Source organism: Grammomys surdaster, unplaced genomic scaffold (assembly GCF_004785775.1).
Source record: "Grammomys surdaster isolate TR1022 unplaced genomic scaffold, NIH_TR_1.0 342, whole genome shotgun sequence".
Classification (NCBI taxonomy): domain Eukaryota; kingdom Metazoa; phylum Chordata; class Mammalia; order Rodentia; family Muridae; genus Grammomys; species Grammomys surdaster.
In genome coordinates, this window is record NW_021604761.1 from 337,340 (window position 1) to 345,758 (window position 8,419).

The 8,419-nt window shown below is 49.1% G+C and overlaps 1 protein-coding gene and 1 pseudogene across 4 annotated transcripts in view; both read right to left on the bottom strand.

Annotated features, from left to right (window-relative positions):
* The window catches only part of Plec (plectin), a 61,784-nt gene that overhangs the window by 37,243 nt on the left and 16,122 nt on the right, over positions 1-8,419 (bottom strand). The gene's annotated exons all lie outside the window — the stretch shown is intronic.
* LOC114630675 lies at positions 6,240-6,339 on the bottom strand (annotated as a pseudogene).

Consider the following 8,419-nt stretch of genomic DNA (forward strand, 5'->3'; position numbering starts at 1 on the left):
AAACAAGTTCTGACTCTCTTGGCCTGTCCCTCAGACACCTCTCTACAGCAACCTGTACTCACCCCATCCCTACTCAGAGTTCTTATCTTCCTGGCACAATTTCCTAACCTAATCCCATCAAATCTGTAATCCCCACCCACGAAGCCAATACATAGCTTGCCACCATCCCCAAATGATCTCCAGCCACATCCAAAGTACCTTGAGCCCTTGGACCTGAAGTTTCCTCTGCCCAGTCCCGTGTGGGTGCCCTTACAGTAACTAAGTCAACCCAGCCGTCATCCCTATCCCACCTTTAGGCAGGAGAGGGCAGTAGCTCCTAGCACCAGAAGCACCGTGTGAGGAATCTCCTCCCCCCCCCCCCCCCAAACACCCCCCCCCCCCGCCCCCCCGAGCCGGAGCACCTGCGAGCGTGAGAGCCGCAGGGAGGAGCCTAGAACAACATGTCCTCCCACATCTGCCCCCACGTGCTCAGGCACACACTCAGCCCTGGTCTGGGGCTGCTTGTCTTCAGGGTCCGTGGGCTTAGGAGAACTCTCTGTGCCCTGTCCTACCTTACAGAAACACTGAGAAGTTGCTGATTCAGCACTGAGAGAGCCCAGCAGCACTCCCTGGGCAGTCCCTTCAGGTTTCCAGAGCAACCAGACAGCGCCCTTGGGCAGTCCCTAGCCCCCCAACCCTGGACAAAGAGCCACAGTGTGGCTTTCCCAGGGCCAGCCCGTCTGGCGCCTAATTCCTTGGGCATGAAGGTCCTCACAGGCCTACACTACCCCCTCATACACCAATCTGTGAGGCATCTGGCCCAGGCGGAGGAGTGCTGACTGCTCCAGGGCCAACCCCCCCCCCCCACTCCCGCCCTCCTATTGATGCGGCTGCTGCAGTACTCACTGCAGGGCTGCAGAGCTGCAGGGCAGCTACTAGAGCTCCCTTCACCCCCTCCTAGGAGGAAACCTGGAAGGGCATGAGCCTGGGGTCCTCCATCCCCAGCTCGGCACATCTCAATGTTATCAGGGAGACGGCTGACCCTGATAGTCACCCATGAGTTGTTACACCCAGCCAGAGGTCAGTGAGTGTCTGAGAGCCAGGCTCCTCCAGACTGTACCTTTGAGGGAGCTGATCTCATGCTGGATGGCTCTCGAGGGGTCCATGTCTTCACTTAAGGGCTGAGGACGGTGTGCTGCAGCCACTGTGTCCAGGACTGCACACCGCACTGCCCAAGGCCAGCACTGCAGCCTGAAGGAGGAGCTGGGAGGTGTGGGGCAGGGCTTGCTAGCCAGAGGCGGGGCTTCTGCTGATCAATGTCCAGGACACTGGTATACAAAGCGCATGCTCCAGACCATGCACCACACTGCCCCTCCCCTTCTACACAGCCAACAAGAGCTTCCTAACCAATAAAGTCCAGCCAGACCACCCAAACACCCGATAACAGCCAAGTATGTATGCACAGCCAGTACCACAATCCAGGGCTTCTGCTACCTAAGAGCCATATGCATGGCCTGCAGGTTGTCTATCTGTCACACTGAAGCCTCAGCCACCTATCCACTCCCTGCAGGTGACTCAGAGCCTAGACCTACAACCTTCAGCTTTGCCCCAACCAGCAGTGTGCCCCTTCCCTCGGAATGTCTTTTCACGTGGGATACTTGGTCAGCCCACCATCCTAGGCTAACGATGCTTCAGTGCCTTTGCCTCTCCAGCCAGACTGTACTTGGGATGCTCTGTCTGTGGTATCCTAGCATTCACCAACCCTGTGGCTCAGGACACGGCTTTGGGGTCGCTATTCTTCACACTATCCTCACAAGGCTTCCTGACTCTGCTCTTCTATGTCTTCTTGTCATCACCTCCAATGCCACCCAGCATGACACGCAGCTCCTAGCAGGGTCCAGTTGTCCACCCATGCATCACTAGCCTCACCAAGAAGCAGCCAACAGCTGCTCTGGTCCAGCCACCACAGAGATCGCCAGCATACTGTTAGCAACTGCCTGCCTCCTAGACAGGATGTCCATACAGGAAAGAGACAAGTGAACACGTGAACCACTGCAAGCCACGGGCGCCTTAGGTCCTCTGCACTGTGGATGTCCTCCACAGGACGGCTCTAGGCTCTCTTAGTCTCCTGTCATACTCCTGTCCACACACTTTCTTTGTCCTCACCCAGACCCCCTGCTGGTTCATCAAGTCCATATGCCTCGCTGGCATAGAGTACCCATCATTCTGCAGGCAGGCCTGCTGTGGCAGGGCAGGTCACAGCCAGGGAGGCCATAAAAATGCCACAGAAGCAAGGTTGGCAACAGCCACAGAATCCAGGTATCAGTCCCGTTTGGCCTCTGAGTCCCTCGGCCCTCACTCCTGTGTCTGTGGGACTCAGCCAGCCCAGGGCATGGGTGGGTTTTAGGAAACACTAGTTTCCAAATGTGAGAAAAACAGTAAAGAAATAAAACACAATTTTCTAAATACTCCCTCTTAAAATGCTACTTTTTACTAAGTTGCATCGGGACAAGCTGAGATTCAGCTTACAAGAAAACAATTCACAAGGGTGTGTGTGTGTGTGTCTGTGTGTGTGTCTGTGTGTCTGTGTCTCTGTGTGTGTGTCTCTATGTGTGTATGTGTCATGTAGCCTTTGCAGGCTAGAAGTCAGATTCAGAGGTTCTTCTTCAGAAGCTATCTACCTTGTTTTGAACCCAAGTCTTCTGCAAGAGCGAGTGCTCTTACCTGCCACGTCATCTCTCCAGCCTCAAGATCTTATGGTTGGAAATGGAAAAGGGCCTACGGGTAAGTGAACAGCCATGGGTAGTGGCACAAAGGCAGGATGCCCTGTCTTTCCATCTTTGTTAGATGAGGAGCCTGGTCCCTCACCGCAGAGTTCAGTTTTCATCTGCTTCACCCCCCAGATTTCATGGCTCTGGGTCCCTGAAACCCAACTGTGGATTACGAACCTTCACTGACACACCACATGGGCTTATAGAGCAGCAGGACATTCACTGCAGCTGGGCTCACCGGCTGGGGCATGGCAGTCTGACCTGACACCGCTCCCATGGTGACTAAGAGTCCCATCATGTCATCTGGCCTAGGGATATGCACCCAAGAGGACAAAGCCAGGTCCTCTTGACACTTTCTGCCAATACCAGGAAAGAAGTGAACACCTTGAGGCTCCAGGACACAGGTCAAGCCAGATCCTCTCCTCAGCACATAGAGCAACCCTTCCTCACACATGCCCTGTGACCCTAGCAAGCTCAGCCATGTCCCCAAGCCACAGAGCAATCCCAGGTCCAGTCATGCCTCCACCCATCCTGTGTGTCAGATGGGTCACCCCTCGAGTCCCTTCTGCCTCCCACTTTGTTTCTGAAATGAGCTGGTTTCAACCTCAGGCTGGTGCTCCCCTCAAGGACCCATCTTTAAACCTGTCTGTCACTAATGGCAGCCTTCCTGTTGGGGCCCACTGGCTGTGGATTATGTTAGTGGGGAGTGGCCCAGTTGAACCTGTGACAGCTGTACTTCATGGCGGTAGATACCTCCCACTCCAGGAGACCAAACTCAGGAAAACCCCATCTCTAGGCGTCTGCAGAAAGGCCTCCCTGTGTTTCCTGGTGCCTAACTCCTTGCTACCTCCTTGAGCAGTCATCACAGGAAACACAGACCTACTGAAGTGAAGTCCAAGAAAGATATATTTCTGAAGAACTCCACCGCTACTGCCTACTGCACCACTGAATTAAGGGGAAAAGATTTGGGGTGAGGGTTTGGCTCAGTGGTTAAGGGTACTTACTGCTTCTGCAGAGGACCTGGATTTGGTTCCCAGCACCCACAGGGCAGCTCCCAGCCATCTGTAACTCCAGATCCAAGGGACCCAGTGCCGTTTCTGGCATCCATGGCATACACAGGGTGCACATAAATTCACGTAAAATGAAATAAGTATTTTTTTTAAAAAAATAAAAGAATGGGGCTGGAAAGAGAGCTCATCAATTAGGAGCATTGGTTGCTCTTCCAGAGAACCCAAGTTCAATTCCCAGCACCGTATGGTTGCTTCTAACAATCTGTAAACTCCATTTCCAGAAGATCTGACATCTTCTTCTGGCTTCCTTGGGCACCAGGTACATGAGTGGCATATAGACAAACATGGAGGCAAAACGCCAAAAATATTTATTTACTTTTTTGTTTGTTTGTTTGTTTGTTTTGGTTTTTCAAGACAGGGTTTCTCTGTGTAGTTCTGGCTGTCCTGGAACTCACTCTGTAAACCAGGCTGGCCTCGAACTCAGAAATCCGCCTGTCTCTGCCTCCCAAGTGCTGGGATTAAAGGCGTGCGCCACAACCGCCTGGCCATTTATTTATTTTCAAGACAGGTTCTCTCTGTGTAGCCTTGGCTGTCCTGTAGACTAGGCTAGCCTCAAACTCAGAGCTTCAGCTGCTTCTGTCTCCCAACTGCTGGGATTAAAGGTGTGTGCTAATCCGACTAAAATAAAATAAATTTTAAAAAATAAATTAACAAATAAACAAACAAACAAAACCATAGATGATCTCTGAAGCACTGTCAGCTCGCTTGCTTCTGGTTTGCTTTCATTGTATTCACTGTGCTGCTGACAGAATCCAGGGTTTCCCACATGCCAGTCAAGGGCTCAGCCACTTAACTACTCCTCTAGCTACTCACTCAATTAAATAAAAGGCCAGAGAAAGGGTCAGTGGATAAAATCCCTGCTGAGGACCTGAGTTCCGATCCCTAGCCTCAGGTAAAACAGAAACTAAGGTGCATCTACGACCCTAGCTCTGGGTGGGTGGAGACAGGAAGATGCCCAAGGCTCACTGGCCAGCCAGACTAACCTAAATGTCAAGCTTCTGGTAAGTAAGAGACCTCAAAAAATAGCAAGGTAGAGTGCAATCAACAGAGAAAGACACTGCACACTGAACTCTGGTGCATGCACACATGCACTCGCGCGTGCACACACACATATATTCACACACACCACCACCACCACCACACATGGTCCAGCAAACTGGGCATGGTAGCCCAAATCTATAATCCCTGCACCCAAAGGCTGAGGCAAGAGGGTCTTGTGTTTGAAGCCAGCTTGGCTACAGCCTGAGAGTTTTAAAAGGGCAGAGGGTAGGACCAGTAGACCAGGAAAGATGTATGTTGTTAATATGAGGATAATGGCTCTTTGAAATCACAAGGACAGCCTCAGATGTTCCCCTGGCAATGACTGTGGGAGGCTGTGGGAAGGAGGTGTGAGAGAACAAAGGGAGACACAAGTGTGGCTGACTTCCCAGTGTCAGGACCCAGCAAAGCCCCTCTCAGCACCCAAACCAACTCAGCCTATCACTGGCCAAAACAAGCTAGAGTTTAGCCGGGAAGTGGTGGTGCACACCTTTATCCCATGCACTCTGTAAGTTCAAATCTAGCCTACTCTACAGAGCTTGCTAGGATAGCCAGAGCTACACAAAGAAACCCTGTCTCTGGAAGGGACCAGGAGGACAACAACAGAAAACCAAGTCAGAGTTCACTGGCCTGCTTATTCAAGTACATTTTCAAAAGACCCGAGAGTCCAGTGCAGTGACTCATGTCTATATAATCCTAGCAAGCAGGGAGATCAGAACTTAAGGTCACTCTCAGCTACACAAATGAGTTTGAAGCAGTCTGAGTTATGTGAGATTCTGTCTCAAAAAAAGAAAAAAAAAGGAAGGAAGGAAGGAAGGAAGGAAGGAAGGAAGGAAGGAAGGAAGGAAGGGAGGGAGGGAAGGAGGGAAGGAGAGAAGAGGAAGAAAGAAAGAAAGAAAGAAAGAAAGAAAGAAAGAAAGAAAGAAAGAAAGAAAGAAAGGAAAAAAGGGGAAAAAAGACCCTAAATATATATATGTGTGTCTCACTGTGTGTTTCTTTGGCTGGTCAAGCACGAACAGAGATCCACCTGCCTCTGCCTCTAGAGCTCTGGTATTAAAAGCAATCCACCACGCCCAGCTAAGTCTGAGTCAATGAGCCACATTCAGAATGCAGCTGTCTAACTTCCCAGAAACTTTGCTCAGCAAGGTGACCGACCTGGGTGCAAACACTAACAGTGGTTCCGGTCAACCTAGAGCTGGCACAGCGAGAGGACTCTGCTAACATGTACCTCACCTGCTCATGTATGTAAGGGGAAATATGTATTATTTCTTTGAGACTGTAACACTAGATGTTATCCAGGTAGGAATCCACTCTCTCAGGTATTCTGAAGAAGAAACAATTGCAATACTAGTAATCAGCTTAGAAATTATTCTAAAATGTGTTTAATATGGGACACTTCATACGTTTACATGTTATCTTTGCATAGCGGTCATGCTGATATTCTCTGTATTGTTCTAACTACATGTGCTGCCGAAGTGAGCAGTTAAACTTGTCTGGATAGAGGGCTGGGGATGCAGATCAGAGATGGAGTATCAGCCCAGCCAGCATACACAGACCCTGGATTCGGTTCCCAGCACTGGGGGTTAGAGGGGAGGAGGGTGTTTAAAAACACAAAACAAGAAAGAGGTTTGAGTAGAAAAATCAGGAAGATCAGAAGTTCAAGGTCATCTCCAGCTCCTCGGAGAGTTTGCAGCCTAGGCTAGAGTCACTGTCTCCCCTCAGAATAAAAAGGAAAAGGGTGTGTGTGTGTGTGTGTGTGTGTGTGTGTGTGTGATCCTTTAAATCAAATATCAACAGTAGAGAGTTAACAGTCTTCCCGATCCTGCCCCTTGGCGATCCCAAACACAGTGTGAAATACAATCACTTCCTCCTGTTCATTCCTCCAGTTTCCTTATGGTTAAAAAAAAAAAACCAGCAAATCCTAATTGGATCTTGATTTTAATGTAAAATCCTACATACATGCTTTGACCCTGGCTTTTCCATCAACCCCGTACCATGGTGGCGGTGGCTCCTCACACTGATAGGTAGGACACATTACCCTCGCTTTCTAAGTAGGCACACAGGAGGGTGGCTCTTGGTTCTTGCTTGTATATATATCATATCTGATGGACACTTCCACAGCATCTCTTCACTATCCCCTCAACTAGTCTCAGAGGTCCCGACCTTTGGATTTTTACCAACACAGTAACTGCCATTTGGCATAAAAAAAAAAAATCCAAAATTTGAAAATCTGAAATTTTAACAATAGTTACAGGCATGACAACAACCCTGATACAAAGTTCCTCGCTGAGCTGGTTTCTTTTTAAAATGTTTGTTTACTTGTTTGTTTGTTTACTTATTTAATTGTTGGTGGTACCGTGGAAGTCAGAGGACTTGTCCTCTCCTTCTACCATGTGGGTCCTGGGGATAAATTCAAACCATCAGGCTTGGGAGTAAGCACCTTTACCACCTGAGCCATCTCATCTATAGCAGTTTATTTAAAAACAAACAAACCAACTAATAACCTCGACATTCTAGGATAGGGAAGTGATGGAATCAAATGTGTCCACTGCAATGGTATGAATGTGGTTCGTCCCCTCGTCCCCACCAAAACTCATGCTGAGGCTTAACTCCTCAAGGTAAAGGGATTGAGGCAGCAGACCTTAAGAGAAGTAATTAGCTGTTTAAGAAGGATTAATGTTGTCTCACAGGGGTGCCGTCCCCCAAGGGACAGGATTAGCGCTCTCAGAGCAGATTGCTCCCTATGCTCCTGCATCTTCCCAGGATCTCTCTGTCACAGCTATTAGCTCCCCCACGGGCTGCTATTTACCAGGCTCTACTGCAGCCCAAAGCACCTCCCGCCTTACTCGAGGCCAACCAGATGAAGCCATCTGATGTTAGATGTTCAATCTCTGACACCTTGCATTAAATAGGCCTCTTCTCTTTATTCAAATATCCAGTCTCACCAGGCAATGTTGACACATGACTTTAATCTCAGCACTTGGGAAGCAAAGGCAAGCAAATCTCTGAGTTCGAGGCCAGCCTGATCTACAGAGAGAGTTCTAAGACAGCCAGGGCCACACAGAGAAGCCTTGTCTTGGGGGGAAGGGGGACATGACAAATGTTGGCCAGGTGTACCCCAGTTACATGTAGTGGTACATGTCTTTAATCCCAGCACTAGGGAGGCAGACAACGGCAGTTCAAAGCTAACCTGGTCTAACATAGTGAGTTCAAGGATAGCTGGGGTTGGGCATGGTGGCTCATAACCATCTGTAATGAGATCTGATGCCCTCTTCTAGTGTGCCTGAAGACAGCTACAGTGTACTCATATATAATAAATAAATAAATCTTTAAGGATAGCTGGGGTTATGTAGAGAAACCGTTTCAAAAAAACAAAAAGTTACAAAAGTCAGTGCTGGACAGACAGCTCAGCAGTTAAGAGCACTTGTTGCTCTGGGAACTGAACTTGGAATCTCCAGTTTCAGAGAATCTGACTCCCTCTTCCACAGATACCAGGTACACATAAACATATATGTAAGCAAAACAGAGTCATACATATAAAAAAAATCTGGGGAAAAAAAA